At 39.2% G+C, this 27537-nt stretch overlaps 1 protein-coding gene across 2 annotated transcripts in view; it reads right to left on the bottom strand.

Annotated features, from left to right (window-relative positions):
• The window catches only part of STS (steroid sulfatase), a 172110-nt gene that overhangs the window by 136361 nt on the left and 8212 nt on the right, over positions 1–27537 (bottom strand). The window contains exon 1 of one of the 2 annotated variants that reach the window (XM_072994393.2): positions 13130–13246. The exons of the other annotated variant lie outside the window; for it this stretch is intronic. The gene's annotated coding sequence lies outside the window, so the exon portion shown is untranslated. Of the gene's footprint in view, positions 1–13129; positions 13247–27537 lie in introns of those variants that run through there. 2 annotated transcript variants of the gene reach the window in all.

The following is a 27537-nucleotide window of genomic DNA, read 5'->3' as shown; positions in this document are numbered from 1 at the left end:
GGTATATGCTGAAACCTGAAAGCAAAACTAGGTTGAAGCCAAAATGGCTCTTGTGAGTTATCCCAGAACGATGGAATGGTACAAATGAGGGACATGGAGGCCACTTGAAAAATTTCTTGTTCTTGGGCGTTTTCCCAAGTCTCACTATAGTGAGTTTCCTTGCTGAGACATTGCGTCCCAGGAATGACATCTCACCAGGAACCCTGGTTTTATATTTCCTGTTTATTTCATTTGTTTGTTTTTTTCATCTGTTCAAGAACCTTGTTAAAGAGGCAGCATCTTGTCCAGGAACTGGAACAAGACTTGGAATAATTTGTATGACTTCTGGTAAAAGAGTAGACACGTTCTAGATGGGCAATAAATAAATAAATAAATAAATAAATAAATAAATAAATAAATAAATAAATAAATAAATAAATAAACAAATAAACAAATAAACAAACAAACAAACAAATAAATAAATAAATAAATAAATAAATAAAACAACTTACAATGAAACATCCAAGAATTCTGATGACATTTCCCACAAGATTTCTCAAAAAAGCACCTTGCTTAGAAAAAGCTCACTGCGAGAGAACAAGAGATTTTTTTTGTCTCTCATTTTCTCATTGAGTGTATGAAGTTACCTCTGAGTCAGAGACAGTGGCTGAAATCCTGCTGTGCAATTATACAAAAGGTGTACCATTTTGAGGCAAATTGCCATAAGTTCAGAAATCTCTATACACATTATTGCATTGTGAATCATGCGACAGCAAAGATAGATTGCCTAAAATAGGAAGAGTGTATTCAGCCTAATCTGGTGAACAACAAGGAGTGGCTATTTGCGGCATACTCAATGCAAACCACAATCTAATTTTAAAAGAAGCATGGGGGGAGGGGGGCAGTATGGAAACTTAAACTCATTTAAAACTTTTTGAGAGGAAAGGTGGAGATTAACTGAGAGCAAAAAGCAAATCCCCTCTTAGAAATCCAATTTGTAATAAAAGGCGATCACTTGCTTTAGATCTGTGCTCCGATTTCTACCTTGGAATAGTGGTGTATGGGTGACTGCATATGTTTGGAAGATCACAGTAGTACGTAAGTCAGAATAGGCTCATTGAATTAGTGTGGATTTGGTGAGTCAACAGCTACACCCATTCCTTTGATTCAATGGACCTGAATTCTGACTCAATACTGGATGTCAGCCAGTATCTCTAAAGGAAGGCATGCATCACTATATATAAGGTAATAAAATTATCTAAGAGTAAGTTTATGGTTTTTAAAAGGGCATTTTATTAAAACTGAGTATTAAATGACAGTTCTAAATACACTGGAAAACCAACGTAAACAGCTCTGCGTGTTTGTTGAAATTAAGAAGGTGTGCTTATGCGGATGTGCATATGTGCATGTGTGTTGTTTTGTTAAAGGGAATCATAGATGTTACAACTTTACAGAGATGTACAAGACGTTTGACAAGAACAGAGTGCAAACACATCATATTCTGCTAGTATTGGGTGGGTGGCTGGCTTGGCCTTCTTTGGCCTTCTTAGTCTCTCTCTATGAAATTTAGTAAGAGATGGCAAATGTTCATTGTAAACAAACAAAACAAACAAAAAGCCCTCCCATGCCAAATAAATCACTGTCCTCTCCCCATAAGCCAAAAGCAGTTATCTCACAAATCACCGCAATCACACAATGACCCTCTGGACCTTCTGCAGTATTTGAAGGAAGCACCAATATTCATAACATCATGGTTGCTATTCAATGTGTTAAAACAGTTCCAGATACAAAAATTCAGGAGAGTCATTTGTTACAGTGAGGACAATGCTTTCATGGATATCTCTTACCTTCCTCTAATGAATGACCTGGCACATCTTTATTGCATAGATATAGCTGCATGAAGTGCCCTCATTCACATCATTCTCCACGTAATTTTCTTTGTTTCTTCATTGATTTGATGGCATTTCTAACCTGAAATGGCTCGTGCAATACCTGTTCGCTCCAATTGAGCATTGTTCAGTGTGCAGTACTGATATAATTAACAGGCTAAACTGAATTTTCATATCATAATTCATATCAAAATTCAATTTTCACATCATAATTTTCTCATGTCCTGTGGTCTATTTTTTTTCAAGAAGTGTAGGCAGAATTCAGCTTGCATTTACATGAATACACACATCTCACTACACCTCTTTTCTCAGTCCTAAACACAACCGTAAAGAATTAAAAACTAAAACATTAGAGCTTAACACTTCACTAAATCCTGGTGGAAAAAATAGTTTGGTCGGTTTGCACTCCTGTCTCTTCAAAAATGTTTTGACCCCTTCTTCTTTCCTCACCAATGAGCATGGTCTCCTCCACACTTTTATGCACAAGGTGGCAACACCTAGAAAGGGAGATCTAAGCTTGCTGTGTGCTTTTGGAAAATCCAAATAATTAAGCTGGCCATGTGCAATAATTTGCTCAAACACATGAGTTCTGCTCTGCAACCTCACTATGTTTATGCATTTTGTTTGCATACCTAAAAAGGAGAAGCTTCTCAGTACAGGCTTGGACACCATGTAGAACTGCCTCTGCAGAAGGTGCCAAAGCATCTGGAAGTTTACTTGCCTTTAGCTCTCTCCCAGCCACACCTACCCAAATAGGCTTTCCTTTGTGTGTGTGTGTGTCACAGAGATATCATGGTTTAGCCAGGAAGTCACAAAACACATGGACAATGTACAAAGGGGACCTTTGATAGTGCCTGAAGCAATGATACAATATAGCCACCCTCAGCTCCTATGAGCAGCTATAAATACTATTAATAAAACTTGCATGCATTAAGTATTATTATACAACTGTATTTTGCACTGTTTCATTAGTACTGCACTTCAGGAGACATAATAAAAATGAATGTTGATGTTGATTCAGAAATTAATCTAATCTACATGTCAGTCTCATGTGCTCTGCGGTAGAAATCGCCACATTGCACAATCCCCGTCAACATTTTTGAAGAGCACAAGTTGCACAGTAAAATGTGATGCTCTTTAAAAAGTAACCAAACTGCTTGGAATGTTTGCAACCTCACAGGCTGCCTCTAATAGGTGCGGCTCAGGTGATTGTCAATCTATCCAGCACTAACTAATCGTTCCTTCACTGCCTCTGAGTCCAGAGACACACCTCTCTGCTTTTTGTCTCTTTCCCCCTCGTTAGTGTGTTGAAAGCAATCAGTCTATTGAGGCATGTTGCTGAAAGTCAGTGAGCTATGTTTGTTCAGTTTGCTGTTGGTCTGTTCAACTGTAAGTAAATGAAACTTTTTATTCTTTCTCTTAATAATGTCTCAGAGTGAGTTATTGAGACTGCAAGTGCTAGTTGGTGAGAAGAAAAGGGGTGAACTAAATAGGGGAGTTTTAAGTTAATTCTGCTATGTGAATCCCAGCACTTCTGCTGCACAGCTAGAGGAGTTTAATACAAATATCTCTCTCTCTCTCTCTCTCTCTCTCTCTCTGTCTCTTTCTTTCTTTCTTTACTTATTTATTTACTTATTTATTTATTTACTTATTTATTTACGTATTTATTTATTTACTTATTTATTTATTTATTTATTTATTTATTTATTTATTTATTTATTTATTTATTTATTTATTTATTTCGATTTCTACCGCGCCCATCTAGACCAAAGGAGTTTCATTTAACTGTTGTTTGACATCTAATGTCATCTCCTTCATCTGATCTACTATTTGGATAAGACGTTCATTTACTTCCTGAAAATCTACTGATATTATATTTTGCATGGTAGGCTGCCATTCTTTGTCTGATTCCTGTGACACTAATCCTCCCAAACTTTGAGACTGGGCAAGAAATATCTCCAGCATTTACTGCTTTAGTTTTTTGGAGGCTATTTCAATCTTTTCAGTGAGTGGGGTTTGTGTAAATAATACTGTATCCTTCACTAAAGTGACCAACCCTCAAATATACCACCTACTCTTTCAGAAGTTTCCACTATTTTATCAACAAACCAAATCCACAATCAAAAACGTCCCCTAGGATCTTCCTCCATTCTTTACACAGATGTTATAGTATGTAAATCAACTTTTAGCCCAGCAGTTTAAAATACAACTGTGATAAAATATTCCTTCTTCTCCAGAAACCTAACAAAGTTTTATTATCAGAATCCCACACAGTCCTGCAAAAAAGTCCAAGCTAAACAGCAATCACAGGATTTCAGTCTCTCCAGTACATGTCCTTATAATCTGTCATATGTTCCTTCCATTAATCCAAAGATTCAATCAAGAACTCCAGTCCTGGTTTTCCTAGCTCCACAGTCCACCCTCAACAACGTTATCTCTCCCAGATCTATGCTATTGAGAAACCTGGTACCGCAATATTACATTTCTCAGTCTGGTTTCCTTGCTTTTAAAAGTTCATTCCTTCTTCTCCAGAAACCTAACAAAATTCTATTATCAGAGTCCCACACAGTCTAGGGAGAAAGTCCAAGCTAAACAACAATCACAGGATTTCAGTCTCTGTTTATCAATCTGATTTCCTTGTTTCTAAGAGCTTTAAGTCCCATCCACTGTTATTCACTCTGGGATTTTTTCCAGAAACAAAAGATTTTTTTTGTCTCACTCTCTCACTGTTGGCCTTGAACAGCCTGCTTTAATAGTCAGATTTGCTTTTGAGGAAGCAGACTGCTAAGCAAGCTTGCCGCTCCTTGCCTTCTTTCCACCAAATATGTTCACTCTGATTTGTTTTTCGGCTTAATGGGGATATTCATTAATCAAAGGCTTCAACTTTGTTGTTGCGTATTTTCAACGCCGTATTTGTTTGTTCTCCTCTCCCCCAGAGTGGGTGGGTTACTCACAGCTGAGTGCCCAAAATGGCTCCCGCCTGATCTGTGCTCAGGATGATCTCTTCAGAGGGAAGAAACACCAGGTTGCTGCCCAGCTTCCCTCACCTCTGCTGCTCACCATGCTCCAGGGAGACTTCTCCTAGTCTCCCCTTTGAGCCCTCATTTCTGAAGGACCCCCAGGCCGGGTGGTTCCAGCTTTTCCTGGGAGATGTTCAGGGAGCTGTCTGCAGCACGGCAACACGCCCCGCCTTCCTAATTATGTTCATTTTTGGCCACACAATTAATATTCTCACATACCAGTGGAATGTCATTATATTGGGAACAGTCTCAACAAACACAACTTTCCTCCATGGATCTACCACTTGCATGAAATGAAGGATTGAATAGGCCCCTTATGCAGTTAGAAAGGAGTTAGATTCCATATTGACCAAGGACAGTAGGGCAAAAGAAAACTTCAGAGAATATATTTACCATAAAGAACTATTGAATTAGAACACTGGTTCTTAACCTTGGGTTACTCAGGAGTTTTGGACTGCAACTCCCAGAAGCCTTCACCACCAGCTGTGATGGCTGGGGTTTCTGGGAGTTGCAGTTCAAAAACATCTGAGTAACAAAGGTTAAGAACCACTGAATTAGAGAACAGTGGAGTTGAAATGAGCCTATAAGACCACTGAGTCACACCCCCTGCTCAAACCAGGAATCCAAATCAAAATATAGCTGACAGATGATTGACTAATATTTTCATGGATGTCTCCAGTTCTGGAGTGCTCACCACCTCCCAAGGTAATTGGTTCCATTGTATTATTGCTCTAACAGTTAGGATGTTTTCCCTGATATTCAACTGAAATCTGGCTTCCTGTACCTTGAGCCTATTATTCTGTGCCTTGTATCTGGAAAGACTGAGAACAGATCTGTATGACAGTCTTTTAAGTATCTGTGGAGTGTTATCATATTCCCCCCCCCCCCGGTCATCTTTTCTCAAGACAAAAAATGCCCAGTTCTCTCAGCCTGTCCTCATAGGGCTTGGTTGCCAGTCTGTTGATCACCCTTGTAGTATTAATGAGCCAAGTATCCCCTATCTTGTAACAGTGCATTTGTGTGTTTTTTCCCCTAGGTGTAGTAAATTTCATTCCGTTGCTTTCATCCTAGTGCTCAAGCCTATCAAGACCTTTTTGATCTCTTTGTTCTTGTCTTCCAAGGTATTAGCTATTCCAGCCAAGTTTGTGTCATCTGCAAGTTTAGTAAGTATTCCCTGCACCCCCTCATGAAAAGTATCCGTCACAGCGACATTTAACGTGCTTCACCCCTTTTATAGATGCTATCTATAAAATTGCAATACCAGTTACCTGTGCCCTCTCTTTGGCTGCCTGTGCTGTATTCTAAAAGCTATGTCTGAAGTTACTGAAATGTTAGGAACTTGAAGAGTGAAAGAAAGTGTCATATGAGGGGGTACAGTAGAATGATTCCATTGGATCATACTCCCTCTACTTGTCCCCTTGTTGCTCCACTCCTGAAGACAGTAGACACAAGGACACAGCAACATGCATGAAAATTCTCATATTCTGTTTAACCCCAACCAGAGTCACAAACTGGGACAAAAAAAAAATCTGTTGTCATTTTTATCAAACCTCAAGGCCCAAAAGCAGAACTAGTCAGTAGACTAGTGCTATCTGAGAGAGGAAAATGGATTGACATGGGTTGAGGAAATACTCATCTTTGAACCAGCAAGTTAAGTCATGACCTTCATTACAGCCCTTAAGGTTCTTGTAAAGATCAATATTTGGAATTTCCAAAGGGTCTGAACATACTTCAGAACTTGCTCAGTGCAAGTTTTTTTAAATCCTTGTTCATGAATGTGCCTCCTAAACCTGACCCTACCAAACCTCACTTCAGCACAATCTCATTGTTTGATCACAATGTCCATTTATTCAGTGGTGGGATTCAGCAGGTTCGCACCAGTTCTACAGAACCGGTAGCTAATGTATTATTGGTTCTGCAGAACCGTTTGTTGGCCTGCTGAATCCCACCACTGATCCTGGCCAGTGGTGGGATTCAGCAGGTTCGCACCAGTTCTACAGAACCGGTAGCTAATGTATTATTGGTTCTGCAGAACCGTTTGTTGGCCTGCTGAATCCCAACACTGCATTTATTCCTTCAGAATGCCCCTATTGATAAAGCTTATAGTGCTGGAAATGAAATGCTGTAAACCTGTACATCAAAAGCCCATGAAAAACTTTTTCCATTGTGTAATAATGTCCAAATATAGGCTTTTATATCATATAACACTATCACAGTTTTTCCTTAAGAATAATCTAATATGTGTATCCTCCCACTCCTCTTATGTCTCCTACACAATAAACTGACACTTTGTGAGTAGTTGTAATCTTCTCCGCTCACTTACACAGGCAGAAATGTAGTAAACTCAGTCTTCTCACCTATTTCCTTCTTGTCATCACTTGATCATTCTAAAACACACAGCAGATGCAGCCTAGCTTCTTTCAAAGAACCTTCAAATCTATTTTCCCCTCCTAACACATTTTCAACGCAGGCATAACAGTCTGATCTTTATGATATTTCCTGAATTCAACTTTTCACAAAAATGCATCAGAAATGTTGCCTGTGCTTTCCTGTACGCAAAATGTTCTTACTAAAGTAAACACATTCTGAAGGGCTCTTCAACATGTAAGTGTAGAAGAAACATTGAAAAATTAAATAGTTCAAGGAGTTACCAGTGACATCTGTGAAAGGTAAATATTAATCCCATCAAATCTGGGCAGGAAACTCCCAGTGTCTTCCTTAGAAATATATCTGACTAAAATTATTTATTGCTTGGTTGATTTTAGACTTTTACCTGTTGTACATATTGAGGTGTACTTTTTGTTGATTACAGGTTTGTTTGTCCATTAACATGATTAAATATTACACTTCTGATATGCCACCACTGTGGTATAAGTAGCAATGGCAATCATGTAACTACCAAATCTGCTTTATCCATAGGGATTTATGTTCTATTGAACATAAAAATTGATTTATTTTTCAATGTATCCCTTCAGTTTTAGTTTTGAAAGAAGAATATTAAGAGGTGCTCCTCTTTTTACTGATGCCATTAGAACATCAACATGTTCTCTGTATCTTAAAAAAATTACATTGAAATTCCAATACTTTGCTGATCTCAGATTCTGCAATAGTTTGCTGATCTCAGATTTAATTCACCTTTCTGTGCATTTCTAAAGAACATAGTTGTAGGATCCTGAAACAAATTTGGTTCTTTGATACCACAGGGTCCTTTTTCATACCCCAAAAGCCCTAAATATTCACAACACTGCCAGCAATACACAGAGAACCTTCAGGCATTTGTCATAGTGACATACTCAAAAAGTGGGAAATAAACTATGCCATGCAGATCAATCTTACCTTCAGAAGGGCTTCCCCTTTATCCAGTTCATTATTCAGTTCACTATGAATAATAGGGGAATTTGTGGGAATTTCTCTAGGGAGGGCAGGATTTAATTTTTTGTTGTTGCCAGATTATGAAATGGGTCCCTACTATTCCCAAAGTTATTCTGCTGTATTTTCATGGCCTTTGCCTGGTCCCGGAATTATTAACCTTAGAGTATCCTATTCCCTCAGGTGTTACCTTGTTCCCTCTCATGCTGATCTTCATTGTTTACTTACTTTGGGAACTAGAGTTCCAGCTAATCCTGCCAGTTCTTATGAGAACTGGTTTGTCTGCTACTAGAGAGAATCTCATAAGAGATTTTCTTTGTAAAGTATTCTTCTTCCTATAAAGAAGGTTAAAAACTTAATGAGACAATTATGGATAGGCCAAATGAACTTCCATGAACCTACTTAGCTTCTAATCTTTATATAGTCTGATTCATAGTTTTGGCAGGAGTATTAGCCTTTCTGGTTCATTCAAGAACAACATCATAGCAGCATAAGAACCAACCGCAAATTTTATTACAAAGGAAACTGGCAAACGTCCACTTGAAGTGGACATATAGACTAAGTTACATGGACAGTTCAAAGGAAATGGCCTACTTCTTCAGACCACACTTAGACAAGCTAGCGTTACTAAGCATGGCCTGAAGACATAGACTTTCACCCATGAAAGCTCACACTAAAATAAACCTGTCAATCTTTAACATGCTACAATATTTTGTTTTCACCCTCCCAGTTTTCTTTTCACTATTTACATTTTCCAGCATGCTCTAAAAACTTTAACATCTTAAACACTCAGTACACAGGAGTACTGACAAAGAAATGACATTTGTTTGCTTGTAGAATTCTAGATGTTATCATGCCAGTTATAATAAGCTGTCTCCAATCCTCACAACATGGAGCATTCACTGTTTGTTTAAAAAAAAGATTATACAGTACTTCATTCACTCAGACACAAGGGTTCTGATATGTTTTGCTGATGCGCCACTTTGCCACAAAATAATTCCTTCTTTTCCAGAACGAATATTTTCATGCTGCGTATTTGTTGCAAATTCATCTACACAGCTAACAATCATCTCCATATGCTTATTTGCAGTGCGAATTAATGCTGGGTAGTGAAAAGAGAGAGAACAGAAACCGAGTAAGTGATTTGTCTCCTGCAAACATGGTCTGCATTTCTTGTGTTGTGTGCCAAAACAAACAGAAATTAGCATGGATTTGTTAATGTGCGATGGTTTAATTAACAGGCCTGTTAACACTCTTAATATTACAAACATGGTTTAAAAGTTTGCTTCAGTAGCCAATATAGACCCATATTTACAAGGACAGTATTAATTACCTGGAATTTCAGAAATTGGAACATGAGTATGCATCCATAAAAAGATTCAGGCTACATCACATTATGAAACGTATACAAGGAAGAAATAATTATGCCATATTTTACTGATCTTTCTCCAAGTAAATGAGAAACAACACAGCACTTTTCATATTACACATTGCACATTGTCATCAGAAAAGATTTAGGAAAATGTCTTGAATGTTTGCCACCCAAGAAGCATAACATATTATAGCAACATTGCTATAATAAGAACCTCCCCAGATCCTTTAGAATTGCATTTAGAGACACATATTATATGGATGCCATATTTCAAGAAGTGGGATGAAGAGATCAGTAGTTTAGGTATCTGGCTGTACAGCCAAATATTGGGAGTTTGATTCTCTGCTGTGCCTCCTGTGAGTACAGCCAGTCTGGGCAAGCTGCAGTCCTAGGGCACCCGCAGAAGAAGAGAAGGGAGAACCATTTCTGAGTACTCTTCACCTAGAAAACCATGAAAAGGGTAGCCATAAGTCAGAATTGACTTGATGGCACTATTATTATTATTATTATTATTATTATTATTATTATTATTATTATTATTATTATTATTATTATTATTATTATTTAAAAAGTCCAGGCACAGTAAAAATTATAAAAACATTGACTGGTATTATATAACAGATAAAAATTTTAACCAAAAACCTAAGTGTCTATTAAATATTAACACAATATATAAGCTGTTCCTAATATTGCCGTTTTTGTAGCTCTGATGGTGTGATTTCTGAGATCTGCAACTGCTTCTAGTACTGTGTGAAGTTTCTTCATATTGTTCCCAAAGCCTCAATGACTACGGGGATAACTTAAATGTGTTTCTTCTCGAGGCACGATGTGTCGATTGCCAGGTCTCTGTACTTTGTTAGTTTTTTCCAGTTTTTTATTTTCATTTCTGGCATCCCCTGGAATTGTAATGTCAATGATCCAGACATTTCTTTGTTCTTTTACTACTATGTCTGATGTGTTATGTTCAAGGTATCTGTCTGTTTGGATCTGGAAATCACACAAGATCTCGACTTCCTCATTTTCTGACAGCCTCTCTACCTGATATTCCCACGGGTTTTTGGAGGCTGGCAAGTTATATTTTTTGCTGAATGATAGTGCACTAAATTTGCCACTCTATCAAGTCTAACTTTGTAATCTGTTTGTGTAATCTTTGGACATTCATCTTCTTGGCAGAGTTGACATATGCTGTTAGCACTAATTTCGTGGATCTTAGATTTCATCACATTGGCTTGGAGTGCTTGTTCTTATGAGACCAGCCCCAGTTAGCAATTAAGGCTAAGTGTTTTGGACCTGCTGAAGTTTCCAAACCGTTTCCAAGGGCAGCCCCATGTAGAGCATGTTACAGTAATCCAGCCAGGAAGTTACTAAGGCATGTGTCACCATGGCCAGATTAGACCTCTCTAAAAACAGGTGCAGCTGGCACACTGGTTTCAATTGTGCAAACCCACTCCCAGCCACCACCAAAATCTGGGCATCCGGTCTCAGAGATAAAACTAGAAGCATTTGGAAGACGCGCACCTGTGTTTTCAGAGGGACTGAAACCCCATCCAGCACAGACTGTATCCCTATTCCTTGATCTGTCTTTTAACTGACCAGGAGCACATCTGTTTTGTCTGATTATGTTTTCATTTATTTACCCTCAACCAGACCATTACTAGTACTAGACACTACAGCTTCTGTGGATTTCGATGGAAAGGAGATAGAGTTTGGTGCCATCTGCATACTGGAGACACCGAATCCCAAAACTCCAGAAAACATCTCTCAGCAATTTCATGTAGATGTAAAAGAGTATAGGGGACAAAACAGAACCCTGAAGGACCTTACGGGTCAATGGCCAGGATGTCAATCAGGAGTCCCTCTTCTGAGGACCAGAGCCATGGTAAAACAATGCCTCCAAGTCCCATCCAAGCAAGAAAAATACCATGGCTGATGGTATCAAAAGACACAGAGAGGTCCAGCAGAACCAATAAGGACACATTCCCGCCGTAGGTCTCCATCAAGGAGACCGAAACAGTCCCATAATCAGGTTTGAAGCCAGACCAAAATGGATCTAGATCAGGGGTCTCAGACATGTGTCCCGGGGGCCATTTGCAGCCCTCCAGATGACAATTTGTGGACCCCGCCTTGCCTGCCCCCTGAAGCGCCCACGCATCCTCTGCTGTCAAAAAAGCCTCACCTCGCTCACCGGCTCTCTCCCAAGACAGAGCCTCTTGCACCCTCCATCCGGAACTGCAGCCTGCCTGCCAGCCCGCCTGTCTGCTGGCTGGCAGGCTGCAGTTCCAGATGAAAGGTGCAGGAGGCGCTGTCTTAGGGGAGAGCTGGTGAGTGAAGTGCACTGCTGGCTCTTTTCCCCGAGTGCTCGAGCCGCTGCTGAGCGATGCCCAAGAGTGGAGCTCGCTCCCAGCCGATCCTCGAAGAGCGCCTCCAAGCCACCAACAGCAGCTGCCGCTGCCGCCACCTCTTCCAGGGAAGCGGCTCTCTTTCTCTCTTGGCACCAGTCCAGCCAGCGGCCACCTCAGCACCCAGCGGTGCTTCCTCCTCCTCTTCATCCTGCTTCAGCCGCCTGGGCTCTGGAGGCTGCCTGGGCTCACCTCACAGTTTGCTCCTCTGTCATGGTGGGGGTAGCTGCTGCTGAGTGTGCTTTTTTTTGAGGAGGGCCGTCAGAGGAAGATTGCCGGACCTCGGTGTGTGTGTGTTTGTGTGCGTGCATGCGTGCACACCTGTGGGGGCCCCTGCCCCATTCTGTTTGATTTTGCGGGCACTGGTGGGGGCTTTTCTCCTTTGGCAAGGCAAATTCTGTGAGGTTTTTAAAAATTTTATGTCGTGCCCTCCTCCCCTGGCCAGGCAGTCGCCGGCGCTCCCTCCCTTCTCCGCTTCTTCATCCTGGTAGTGGTGGTAGTAGTGAAGAAGGAGCTGGAGGGGGTCATGGCCGTGGTTCGCGCACCCCTCCTCCTCCTCCTTGGAGCCCCAGCCGGGCTAAGGAAACTCCTGGGCAGGTTCCTCAAACTCTTGCTCCGCTTGGCGGAAAATCTGATGCAGCCCACCCTCACCCAGACTCTGCCTCCAGTGGCCCCCAGGTAAATTGAGTTTGAGGCCCCTGATCTAGATGTTCCTGACTTTATTCATCAGATCTACATAAAATATTCAGCAAAATCAGATACTGTAATCTCACTATGAAAACACCTATGAATTTAATTATGTTGTTTTCTATGCCAGAAAAACCTGATTTGGTAACACAGTCACCTAACCAGGAAAATGAAGCTGCAATTTTGGTTTCAGTTGTCCTTTAAGTCAATGCAAGGTACAACTACCTTTTCAAACTTTTTTTTCTTGATTGAGGTGAAAGGAAATTTGAAAGCATGTTCTTTATTGTTGAGATACAGAAACAGATTATGAAATAGCCTGTTTTGGTCTGTTTATATTTCTTTGTCACTTCTTGCCCATTAATCTGTTTTACTGTATCCATTAATAGGTAATCTTTCTGATATACCATTGCTTACCTTCCATTAACCTCGGCAGGAATCTTTGCAGGAGAGATTGTTCAAGGCACTCGCCAAAGCCCACCAGCTGTGCAGCTGAGGTAATGAGCTAAACGTCTACATCCTGTTCGAATACCTCAGCCAAGTCACACTCTACCCTTTGTAGGGTTGTGTAACATATATTTGCCCAAGGAACCTATTTTGAAACCCTAAGCTTGCTGCAGAGAATATTTCAGAACAGGTTGTTACAATCCACTAACTAGCTTGGTGGAAAAACAATCTCCAAGTAAAAACCGCACATTTTTTTGAAATCTAACTTTACCAAGCATGCAATGGTTTAAATAAAGATAGAAATTGGTGCCTCACAGCAGGGAAATACCATTCTTTGGAATCCCACTGTTTTCCCATAGATCTCTACAGCTAACAGACTCAGAGTTCTGAAAGGCTTTTATGCTTTCTGTAACAGATACTACACTAGAGGACTGATATGCTTTTACAGTATTAGGACCTTCTCCAATTACTTCCTTCAGATAACAACCAACATTGGACACATCCAGCTTTGCACAGCACGGAGCTTTCAGAACATTTCTTCACTGGAAAAGTGGTGAATATGTCTTCATTATGTTACTCATTATTGGAAAATTGCAGAGGTTGGGGAAAATAAATTTTTTGAACTAAAACTCCTAGAATTCATGCTGATGGAGACTCTGAAATTTGTAGTGTAAAAATAAATGTTCCCAGGAAAACTGAATTATATCTCTTTTGATACAATTTAGCTGCATTGTGGGAGGGGTAACAAGTGGTCTCCAGCACCCCAGTTTTTCTGTCCTTTCTAGGACATGTGGAGGAAATTTCTGTTATGTTTTAATGGTTTCTAAGATCACTGGTGTCTGGCCCACATCTACTAGATGTGGGCCCTCATTCCCCCTATTTGGAAATGTAAATTCATTGTGTCCTTCTCTCTCTCTCTTCTCTCTCTCTCTCTCTCTCTCTCTCTCTCTCCTTAATCCACTATTATAATTAGGAGGTTGTTATATTAAGCATTTTTCTCTTCTGTCAAATAGTTGTTGCAAATTTATGACAATTCTTGACAGTTTTCTCTGGCTAAATTCTTCTATTCTGCTGAAAGACAGCAATTAATTTGGGCCACACCTATGGAAAAATCTCTAATTAAAGAGATACACAGACACATTGAGATAGAGTATGGGACTTGATCCATACATTTAGGAAGTGACCCACTTCTGCAAGGATCAATCTCTATGTACCCAGTTTTTGTCTGATTCCCCCAATCCTGAGCTACTCAGAAATCTGAACATTTTCACTACCGTTACCATGGAAAATACTAAAGCAGCTATTTTTTTTGTTCACTTTGTCGAAACTGGATGAAATGTCAAGCTTAGCAGTTCTATGGTAGAAAATGGTACTACTAAACTGCATACAGAAGTAGGGATTTTCTCATACATCACTTTGAATTTTGTGGCATTTTTCATTTAAAATGGATCTTCCAATTAAAACGAGGATACAACTAGAAGAAATGTTCAGAAAGTTCCCTTTTCTGGAATCAAATGGTTTAGTGAGGGGATTTTTCTGGAATGGCATTTTCCCCATTTGGAGGCTATAAAAACCATGCTTCAAAGCTGTAGATTCCTCACAGATCTCTACTGAATTCACAGAGGTGGCTCTAAGTAATACATTTATTTTGTTCCATAAAGACACATATATTGGTTCATCTGGAAAGGGAATTTAAAATTGGGATCTAAATGAAGTCTCTGTATTGGCTCTAGACTAAACCTGATTTTCTAGGTACATCAGAAATATCTGTGTCAACTATGACAATGCTTGCACTGATTCAAATGGACCTACTTTAGTGCAGTTTGCTACGCTAAGTAACTAATGGCTACAGAGATTTCTAAACGACAGCAGTTCATTCCTGAAAGTTACGTCATTTGTGTAACTGTACAACAGGATTTCAGCCACTGCATTTTTCTGCATTCTGTGCAGCCACTCAGTGCAGGGAATGTTGCTGTTATTGCTACACATTGTGTGTTCTTCACTCTGGGGTTTTAGATGTCTCAACTAATTTACTTTTAGGAGTGTGTGTGTGTAGCATTTGATGGGTGTTTGTGTCTTGTACTCAGTTCAAGAGGTTATTGTTTTTCCCCATTGTGCCCACCAGTTTTGCATTCTAAAAAGGAGCTTTGTCCATCTCCATCAACATTGTCCCTTACCTAATGGCCTAAAGAAATTAAGAGGAAAATTCACAAGATGGTGCAACTACTTCATACAAGTACAGACAATGCAACCTCCTCTCACGTATCTCATCTGAAGCACCACTTTGACAAGGTCATGTTTCCCCAGTCTGACCCTCCTCTGCTTCTTGAGGGAAGTTTTTCACAAGGACATGATCCCAGTATGATCAAAATGAGGGATCAGACGGGAAAAAAAATCATCATGAACTAGTTTCTTTCTTTGCATATCCTGATAAATGTAACTGCTTGCTTTTCCTGACTCATCTAGCAAATTATTCTGGTGGCAAAGGCGTATGTAAGAGGGGCAAGTAGTCTCTGATGCACTTCAGCCTGCTCTCTTCGACCAGCTGAAGAAAGGCTTACCCCTTCTCAGACACTGAGCAAAGAACAGCAGGAGCTTAAGAAAGAGCAAGGAAAGTAAGGTGGGGGGTGAAGGGCAAAAATGAGCAGAATTTGAAGTTGACTGGGATACAAGCCTGAAAAACTGTGTCCACACAGGGAATTTCTTCTTTGATGCATATCATGGGAACAAATTCCACAGTGCTGTGTGAAACAACTGCAAGACATAGCCATTTGTGTGTTCCCACTGTGGCAAATGGGGTGTGTCCAGATGCTTGAAATACATGGGCATCACAGAAAATCTGAGCATAAGTTGAGTCAGAGAGAAGCCACGTAGTTCTCACAATGCACACACAAAGTGTACTGGGTGACCCATGCACAGCACAACTTGAAATCCAATTTCTGGTCAGAAAAACTGAACCAATTACTAAACAGTTAAGTCAATATTTATACAAATCCCATTAATTAAAAAAAGTTTACTCTAAGTGGAAATGAGCAAATAGATTCAAGCCATTGTGGAAACAAAAATTATTTTCCTTTTCTGACTCTCCACATTTCAGGGTACAATAGGTAGAAAAGTAGCAAAGATGATAGAGAGGTTTGCAGGTAAACAAAATGAAAAACTTCCAAAAGGCAGGTACAGAGGCTCTGCATTTGTGATGCTTGGAAACCAAATTAAAGCTTTTTTAAAAAAAACAATGAACTGCGGAGGCATTAGGAAGGAGGAACAGTCAAAGTCACAATCACTTCTCCAAAGCAGTTGGTGATGCCATTGTAAAAAGTGCCTTAGTATTAGAAGGTGGACTTGTTGATCATGCAACACCACTTCTTCCCATCTTTTTTTCACAGAAGAATACACTCTTTTGCGCGACAGAGTATATGCATTTCTAAAGACCAAAGCATAAACAAATATTCAACTGCATTTCAGTTTTCATCCTTCTACCAGGAACAACAAGAATATGCTAATCTCTCCCTGGCACCGAAGCCTGATTCTGCCCAGACTGAGTTTGGTTGAATCTAATCCATTTTTATTCCCCTACTAATCATAACACGGGGTTGTATCTTTGACATGCAAATACACATGTAGACAAGCACACATAATAAAACATGCAAAATATCTACACAGCTAACTAAAGCACACAGGCAGACTCGCACAGTGATTCCTCTATCTAGTCTCAAACCACTCAGGATTTGAAAGATAAGAAGCACCACTTGAAGCTTGCCTAGAAACACACTTAAAGCCAATTCCAAGATTCGAATCCTAGTGCAATACCATCAAAGCAGACAGTCCTGTCCATTAACATTCTTGCTGCCACATTCCGGACAAACACTAATTTCTGGCTGCTTTCTGGCCAGAAACCATCTGAATCAATTGCAGTGCTTTAACCTGGGATCGACTTTCACAGATATTACAAGGGTAATACCTCCTTCATTGGGAAGTAACCTAGGCTGGGTTCTCAACAGAAGTCCAGAAGCGCTTTCAAAATAGTGGCCTAAACCTTAAAGGAGAACTTAAAAAAAAACATCCAGACAGGGAATAATATCAAATCCAGAACTGCTAAACTACTTACCGTCAAAACTTTGTCTTAGATTAAGCTTCTTATTAAGCTTCTTCAGTTCATTACTTTTTCAGTTCATTACTAACTCCAAATACCTGCTTAGAATGTAAGGTGCTACACCTGGATTAGATGACAAAGATAAACATAGCAGGGTGTCATCAGCATACTAATGACACTTCAGAATTCCTCCAAGCAACATGCTGTATATTTTAGATTAAAGGTAAGCTGGAACATTGTGGCATTTTATTTAGCTGCTGCAATTTAAAAAAAAGATTTCACAGAAGATCATCTGCAGCGCAACCACTGAAACTTCTCCAACTTATGTCTGGAGACTGCTGCAGCAGTAGACAGGCACCACCTATATTCCCCTGACAGCAAAATAATCAAAATTCAGATTCAGCTGTGATGTAGACGGACTGACGTTTAATGTTGAGTGAAACGTGACCACACACCCTCACACTTCCAGCTCTATGCTCCACATGAAGGGTGTGACTATACTGGAAAGACAAATTGTTTTGATGACTTGACTCGCAATTCATATGACATTTGAAATTGCAGTCAGTGTTCACACAAGACAAAAATAGTTCAGATTCATCTGTTTAATAATAAACGGAGCAAACCCTGTGGTGTTTGACCATGTAGCCATACTCAAAGTGAGCAGCAACTGAGCTTGCAACATGTTGTACCTAAAAATATGCATGGAAACTTCAAATGTGAGTACATTGTTGCTATTTTGTGGATCCTGATAACTACAGATAAAGGAAACAATGCTTCCTATGGCGAGCTTGTTTGCCTATGGCTTGGAAATTTTGCATTAGCTTCATTGAGGATGTGACAGAAAGATTCTTCCACTTTAAACAGGATCTGTGCACTTATCACTATTCCGGTCAAATATTCAGAAAGTGTAGGCTTATTATTTTATTTAGCAACTATGCCTGTTGAAGTTCAGGTCGTGCTCAGAAATGAGAAACATTTTTAATTTCCACAATCAATTGGCCATGCTCGTAGGAGGTCCAGGATGGTTAGGGAGCTTTTGTTTGAAAAACACAAATGTTTCCCATCTCTGGTGATGCTCTGTTAGGAAGACAAGAAATCTTTTGCCAATGACTCAAGCTGAAAAGAATTTCACTAGATGCATTTCCTTCACACACTAGTGCTTTAATAACAAAACAAATCACGCCTAATGGAATATTACCTTTTATTCCTTCCTTTCTGGGAAATGTTTAACTTAAAAAGTATCATTTAAGGTGAAATATACTATTGATAGCAGTTAAATGGTGATAGGACAAAACTTAAGTAAGAAATATCCAAATTGTTAAATGCGCATAATGAAACAGACCACAAAATATAACTCATATCTTATATGTACAGGCCAGAAACACACCTTTCTGGGATGCATGACGCCAGGATAGAGAACCAAATGTTCCTGTAACACCTGATTTTCTAGGTAGCTGTATCTATGGCAATCACCCACTGTCAAAAAACATCACCTATTTGGTAGATGTAGAGTATGATGTAGAGTAAAGTCATTCCAATTATCACATCTGCAGGATGGATCTGTAGGGAACACAGGTGGGCAGGAATCATGTGTATGTAGAAAACTTCATATGATTTTTATCTGGACTGACTGACAATATTTGCACAAAGTCAGCTTGAAGTTTACTAAAGTAGTGCTTCTCAACCAGTGGTGTATATACTACTCATACGATACAGAAGTACTCTAGGAGGGACACAGAATATTCTTAGTCATTACTAAGAATTCACTCCACAACCCTCATGTCCTCCTTTAAGCATCATGCACCATCATCTATTTATCTGTTTATCTGCTTGCTTGTTTAAAGCATTTATCACCACTAAGGCTCTACAATTTTAATATTTGGATTTAATATTTGGGGAGGGGGACTCAGCCCCATGGAGCCTAAATTGTGGAGTTCCGCAGGGCTCGATCATCTGCCCAATGCTGTTTAATATCTATATGAGGCCACTGGGTGGGGTCATCAGGGGGTGTGGGGCATTATGCCATCAGTATGCTGATGACACTCAGCTCTACATCTCCTTTTCTCCACCACAGTGGATGCCTTTCTGTCCCTTCAGCGCTGCTTGGAGACTGTACTGCAATGGATGCAGGAAAATGGCCTGAGGCGGAACCTGGACAAGACGGAGATCCTGAGGGTGGGTGGCCCCACCATCAGTGGTATGGGAAACTCCCTCTCGTTTTTTGAGGGGTCACTTACTGCGAAGAGTGAGGTTCACAGCTTGGGGATACATCTGGACCCGGCGCTCACCATGGAAACTCAGGTGGCATCAGTGGTCCATTCCACCTATTTCCATCTTTGGCGAATTGCCCAGCTGCGTCCCTATCTTGATGTTGAGGCGCTCACCACTCTGGTGCACGTGTTCATAATCTCGAGATTAGACCACTATAATGTGCTTTATGTGAGGCTACCTTTGAGATTGATGCAGAAACTCCAAATGGTGCAGAATGCGGCAGGCAGACTTCTCAGTGGAGCGAGGAAACACCAACATATCACTTCCACTCTGGCCGCTTTGCATTGGTTGCCCGTACACTTCTGCGTTGATTTCAAAGTTTTAATGATTACATACAAAGCCCTAAACGGTTTAGGATCTCGATACTTAGCAGAACGCATCCTACCACCTAGATCTACCCGTACCACTCAATCCAGTCAGGAGAGGCGACTGAGGACCCTAACGCCGAGGGAGGTCCAGAAAGAAAGAACAAGACACCGGGGCTTCTCGGAAGTGGCTCCTTCCTTCTCTTTGGAACAAACTCCCCTCCCAGATCTGTTTGGCCCCCTCACTGGGCATTTTTAAAAACCAACTTAAGATCTGGTTATTCAGACAGGCCTTCCCTCCAAGCACTAGTTAATTTATTTTTCTTCCCATCTTGAACTATTGTTATCATTGTATATTGCTGTTAAACCTTTATTATATATTAACTGTTTTTATCTTGTCTGTTGTGAGCTGCCAAGAGTAGACATGTCTAGATGGATGGCATATAAGTGCAATCAATCAATCAATCAATCAATCAATCAATCAATCAATCAATCAATCAATCAATCAGTCAGTCAATCAGTCAGTCAGTCAATCAGTCAATCAGTCAATCAATCAATAAAGATAGATAGATAGATAGATAGATAGATAGATAGATAGATAGATAGATAGATAGATAGATAGATAGATAGATAGATAGATAGATAGATAGATAGATAGATAGACAGACAGACAGACAGACAGACAGATAGATAGATAAAAATTACAAAAAAATACAAAAAGATGAAAAACATCCACTAAAAGCAGACCAAAATTACAAACAACAACAACCCACCCAAACAAACAGATGAAAAACATCCACTAAAAGCTAATCAAAACAGTCTATAAAAAGCAATAAATACATAAATCTAATCCTAGAGAAGAAAGGATCTTTGGAAGAATATAGTTTTAGCTGTCTGGCAGAAGCTGAACAGAGATGCAGCTTAAATGATCTAGGAAGACTGTTCTACAGTCAAGGTATTGTTAGAAAGAAATTATTTTCTTGCATATTCACCAACCTAGCCTCTTAGAATGGTAAGACATGCAATGGGGCCTCTCATACTCTTGGCATGTACACATCATAAGAGGTTGTGTTTTAAACATCCTGGCCCCATGTCAGAATATCTCGCTTTGATGACCCTACCTGCCATGGATTACCCATCTAGCAGGCTGACAGTAATTAAGGACTCTGAAAATTTCCTCTTACCTACTTGTCCTCTTTACACACCAGCAACTGCACTATAATGTCATTTTTATTTTATTATCTTTGTACTTTTGTTTCCATAGAAGCAAAATTTAGGGTTAACCGTGTTATGGCCATTTTAAGGTGTCGGTGGAAATAACCATTTCTGTTTGCTTTTGTTTACAGTCACAATACTGCATTCTTCTTTTGTCCTTAGAACTTAGCATGAATGATAATAAAACAACTATATGTCTAGAGTATCATAAACATATAATCTTCCCAGAAAAAAAGAGAATCTGTTTTTACCATGTAGAATACAGTTGTTGCTTTTTAAGTGAAGATAAAGAATGAAGGGTGTTGTGGTTTAAGGAATGAAAAACCGACAATCACTGTACTGATGCCTATTCAGAGCACCTCTTCAACATAGTAAAAGCATAGGAGTCAAATGGATTACCACTACATGGTGAATACAAGACAGCATCTCATGTTGGGAAGGAACTCATCAAAATCTACTCTATGTACCAAGAGCATATTCCAAATATGAAACTAGCAGAAAGTACTAGTGTGAGCTAGAATGAGCTATGAATCAGAAGGTCCTTAGCCAAATTTTTGCCTTCATCACTTATTAGATGATCTTCTCAAGACACTTTCTGTGTCTCACTTCTGTTCTTCCATTCTCAGGGCGTAAGGCTATTTCTGACTAAAAATTTGTTGTAAGAATTGCAGTTACACAATGAATATCAAGTGCTTTCAAAGCCTGAAAGCCTACACTCAAGTTAAGTGGGGAGAAAGGCAGCACATAAACAAGCAAATAAACATTATTTTAATAGAGCTGTAACTCAAAACTAAAGTTGGACATACCGTATATTATTATAGCAACATGAAATGTATGGCTGTCATTAGTACATTCTGTAAAAAGGAATCCCTGTTGTTTACCTACAATCTCTGTCTGAACTTGAACAGACTGATTAATGCCTTCTGCCAATAAACAGAAGAAGCCACTATATGATTCAGCCCCCAAAACAAATTTCTGGGTTAGGTAATAGCATTACCGGACCACCAAAATATAGAAACAAGGTGAACTTTTGACTTTTTCAGAAAATTTTTATCAGGCCAAGATATAATAAATTTGGGGTTAAGGTTCAAAAATTGCAACCAATCTAAAGTTTATTGTTCTTGAAATCAGTCTCCCTGTAAGGGAAGGTGGAGTTTGCAAATTCCACATGTGACATACAAATCAAATTTATCAATTTCCAATCTTTCCTCTTTGCAGACAACAATCTTGGTTAGATTCTGTAGATCTAACTTTTTCTTTACGTAAGGCACATGTCTCTTAGTAGGCTTAGAGCTGAAAAAGGTAGGAAAAAAAGTAGTGGCTTCTATGTCAACAGAAGAGGGAAATCAAGTTTAGGTATCATATTGTCCTTAAAAAACAAACAGACATCCTAATTATCATACCTGGGGATTGGAGGATAGAAATACTGTTGGAATTACCAAGATCACCCACCAGGGGCAAACTCTACTGACACAAGAAGCAGCCTTTTCCATAAAACTGGATGTCAGTAAGGCCACCTTTGCCATTTTCAAGTGAATTTTTGTTTAGGGGAGGAGAGCAATGGGTAGAGTTTAGACGTGGACAGGGAGGCCTTCAGCCATGCCCCTCACTGATATGGTAAAGGTGTCCATCTAAAGGGAGCCTATATAAATAGTGATATGTATCTATAGGGTTCTCTCCAGAGGATAAAACCTCTGGTTGATGGCACATCAGCTGCAGAGCATGGCCAGTGTGCATGTAGACATTTAAAGGCAAATCTTCACATTTATACCCTTGTTTTCCCAAAAATAAGACCTAACCTGAAAATAAGCCCTACTATGATTTTTCAGGATGCTCGTAATATAAGCCCTACCCCAAAAATAAGCCCCAGTTAAATGAAACCCCACCCTCCACCATTGTGCAGCAACCAGAAGAAGTTGACATGACTGTATTTGAATAAATATAGATTGTTGTACATTAAAAAATTAAATCGTTCCCTGAAAATAAGCCCTAATTTGTTTTTTGGAGAAAAAAATTAATATAAAACCCTCTCTTATTTTCGGAGAAACACGGTATCAGATGTCAATACAGGATTAAAAGCAGTAGTCTTACAGCCAAACCTAATAAAATGCCTAAGCTTTTACTGATGATAGCAATAGCAAAGTGAGACAATGTTGTAAACAACTTATTGAAAACCTAATACCACAATTTATTTTTCTTGGCAAGACTCCAACATAACAGATGATTTGATGTATAAAACACTTTGCACCCTAAAAAAAAAATACAGCAACTGAACACACCTTATAGCACTTTTGATCATGCAGCTTTTAAAGGTTCAGGGTATATAAGCCAGAAAATACTTGGCAATTTTACTGTAAGTGCCTGCTCCTCTGTAGCATCTTTTCAAAAGATAATTTTCCTAACTCCTGAATATTTTCCAAAGTAAGAAATGATCATCACAGTATGGGAAGTTAGCCTCAGGATGGCTGTTCCTGCTTAATTAGAACATACATCAATATTAATACTGAAAATCTTACTATTTAATGTATCTTTGGAAAATTGCATTGACCTAATTTATTTCTATTCCAGACGAGGCCACCATTATTAGGCTGAAGTGTTTTGTTGAAAGCAGTTATAGTAGACTGTGGAGGAAAACTGTCAAACTTTGTTGTTAACACAACACTAATTTGTAAAAGCTTCTGGTAGGGACTTGTTCAAATGGCATGTCTAACATTTATGAAATAATTGTAACAACAAATTATTCTATAACAGCTCTCACTGTGTGTTGTAGTCAGCAACATCATGATATCAATGATGAATTCATTAATCATTTGATGCTCTAACAAATTCTTTTATATTTCATATTAAGTGCTTGGTTAACTGTGATCACTTTGAACAAGCAGTTAATATTTAATTAATAACGTTAATTACCCATGGTAGTTAGCCATAAAAGCATCAGCATCAGAAGGCACACTGACTTACAATGACAAATTGTAGAAGTGAGAATACCCAATATAGAAAATGTCTACCCCATGCTCTAAACACTGGCATTAATTCATCTTAATGCTCAAAGGACATTTAAGGGCATTGTGTATTCCCTAGGATTAACCTGTTTCAGCTGTCACAATGAGATTTCCTCTGAATTTCATTTCTCAGCAGTTTTGCAAGTGAAGTCGAAATTTAAATTTGAATGATGAATCCCAAAACAAATCACACTGAACACAAGATACAGAGATGAAAAAAACCACATGATACAGTTACAAATATTTGTCTTTCTAGGGGGCGGTGCTCATCCCCGTTTCCAAGCCGTAGAGCCAGCGTCTGTCAGTTTCTGTGGTCACGTGGCCAGCGCGACTAGACATGGAACACCGTTACCTTCCCACCCTGGTGGTACCTATTTATCTACTTGCATTTTCATGCTTTCAAACTGCTAGGTTGGCAGGAGCTGGGACAAGCGACGGGAGCTCACTCTGTCATGTGGATTCGATCTTACAACTGCTGGTCTTCTGACTTTGCAGGACAGAGGCTTCTGCGGTTTAACCCGCAGTTCCAGCGCGTCCCAGTGCCACTGGGAGGAATGGCTATATCTCTGTTTCCCTTTTTCTTGCTTCTTAACCTCAAGTTCTTTCCACCTACGTCTGAATGAAGTGGTGATATTTTGTGAAATCTTATAAAATACAAATGAAATAAAATTCTCAACTATATGTCCTGACCAATTTTTTTTTTAAATACTATTTCCCAGTATTCAGCAGATCACATTGTCTATCATGTAGCTATTAAAAGTGAGGTCCTTGTCAACAAATAAACAGAGATGAAAACAGGATTTTAAAGACATAAGCATTCAAAGCCTTTTTGGTTGGCCAAAACTCTCAGATTCACTTTTTCCTCATGTTCAGGGAAAACCGCTGTAACGTTCAGCCCTGCTCTCACCTGTCTGTCACAGCTGGGCAGTGGAACAGCAGCCAATGAGGGGACGGAAGGTGGTGCAGAAGTGGGAGGAGCTGGGATATATAAGGTGTGTTATGTGTGAAGAGAGTTCTGTGAGTCTGAGAGACAGTGCGCCAGAAAGTCAGTGAGAGTTAGAAGCTGTGTGTTAGTGAGTTCAGTGAGTGAGAGAAATTGATTATCAACTGGTGATTTACTTATTATATTTTACTGATCAAATAAACAAGTTTAAGTTTTAAAGTAACACTGGTCTCTCTGAGTAATTGATATTGAAATTGAAATAGTGGTGGCAGCTACTAGAGAAGAGGAGTGAGCACTCTTAGAGGCCTGAGACAATAGAGGCTCAAGCGTGCCCGTTACAACCGCTTCAATAATTTTTGTGTGGTTATGAAGATACCTATATAGTGTAAGAAACAAACCAAAGGAAATCATGACGAGTAGTCCAGATAGGCGGGGTATAAATCAATCAATCAATCAATCAATCAATCAATCAATCAATCAATCAATCAAATAAATAAATAAATAAATAAATAAATAAATAAATAAATAAATAAAGACCCATCCCTAGCTAATGGGCATGGCTGTGTGGAATTGTAAGGAAGCCTTGCCCTTTCTCCCCATCAGGCTGCAACTGGTGGTACTTAGGGTTGCAGGCCCAAACTTTGTTCAGATTTTTCAACTGGAAGGTCTTTTTGAATCTTTGAACTCCCACTGCTACTTGGAATTCAAAAACAGGGAATTTATTATTTGGAATTTGTTATTTGGAATTAAGAAGATTAATAAATCCCCAACACATATTACAATTAAAAAAAATTAAAACAGCAGATGCAGTTAAAATGGTGTGTGTGGTGTGCCATCAAGTATGAAATGACTTATATAGCAGTGCTCATATGGCTTTCAAGGCATTTGAGACATTTAAGGAATGTTTTTACCGATTCTACCCTCCCTGACCATGAGTCTCCACGATTCTGGGTGAGAAAAAATTTAAGACGAATTCTCTTTTTTCTAGAAAAGGCTTGTGACAACAGAGATCCATGGTACATAAATTTTAAATTAAAACGTGTTCTGCATGCTTTTTCTATGTAGGATGAATTTTAAAAGGTATGCCCTCCTGGGCTTTTGGGGTAAAGAGAGCTAGAAATTTTTTTCATCCAAATAGTAATGCTTGTGTATGCAGGGCTGCTTTTTGCATGATTTTGGGTGTGAGAAAAAAGAAAATTCTTCTTAAATTTCTCTCACCCAAATCATGCAAAAAGCAGCCTGCATACAACAGCATTAAGAGATATGTAATATTTTAAAATCAAAAGGTATTTTTCTCACCTGATCTATAGCTGGTTCATATGCGCTGCAGCTCCATGGGTGTGCATGTGATTCCACTGAGAAAGGAAGGCTTTATATTTTGTGCTTATTTGCATGATGGGTTATCTTATGACCAACACACAAAGGGTTTCACCTTTGTTCCATACCTTCAATCCTTGTTAGTTGATCAGTACTCCACAGCTGCCTTTTAATAAAAGCAATTTGATAGGGACATTTCAGTGCTATTTTGTGGAGAAAACCAGACCATTCGTTGATTACGTTTACTGTTCAATCTCTTGAACCCATTTATCCCTTTGTTTCCCCCAAAAGACTGTATGAACATTGTTAAATAGGGTGAAACAAAACTTCATTTTGACAACTTGTTTTAAGTTACTTTGAGATCTATGCCAAAGATTTTAGCATCATCATAACAAATTCCATGTTAGCTGCATTTGCATTATGAATATCAGAGCCTTTTTGTCAGAAATTACATCCTTCAAATTATATGCTTGCTGAGGACTTTCTAGGCTTAAGGCTTGTTTTCTGTAGAAATCTTAACCTTCTCAAACTTCAGAACTGCTTAATGATCACATTCCCTTCTCCCCCACCCTGTTCTGGGACATTATTACCACCCTCTTAACTGTCCTTTACCCAGTATTCAAACACCTTTGGTTTAAAAAAATGTTTTAAAAGAAATGCTCCTTCAGTGGTGGAGCAATAATAATATTTTTTATGCCACCACAATAGCTCAGCCAGTCGGGTCAGCATTTTCTCCACCATCATGAACACAACACAGTAGGATATACCTAAAAGAGGTTTGTTTGTTTGTTTGTTTGTTTGTTTGTTTGTTTGTTTGTTTGTTTTAGATATACAGAGCTTCTCCTTTATAATGCCAGGCCAGCAGCCAAATATTCTACTCACTATTTCTGTCCAATTTAACTGTAGTTCATGGGACTTTGAATGCTTCTTGTATTATTTAGCAGCTTTCTACTGTGGGGAGGGGACACCCAACAATCTTCTGTGCTGTATTAGTCAACTTCTGGCGTAATTTTCTCTGAACCACTGTACAACCCTTGTACCACATGCATATAGAGCATGACAAGAATCTCAACTCCAAGTCATGTTCACCTCACAGAAAGTACAATATCTATTGAGCCTTTTTCAGTACTTGTGAGGTATTTATGCTCCAAGTCATGTTCTCCTCAATATGGACACCCAAAAGCAAAACCCCCTCACCTTTTCTACCCAGTCTCCACTGATGAATAATGGTG

Source organism: Pogona vitticeps, chromosome 3 (assembly GCF_051106095.1).
Source record: "Pogona vitticeps strain Pit_001003342236 chromosome 3, PviZW2.1, whole genome shotgun sequence".
Lineage (NCBI taxonomy): Eukaryota > Metazoa > Chordata > Lepidosauria > Squamata > Agamidae > Pogona > Pogona vitticeps.
The sequence above is the reverse complement of the archived record's forward strand: the minus strand, read 5'-3'. Positions and strand labels throughout refer to the sequence as shown.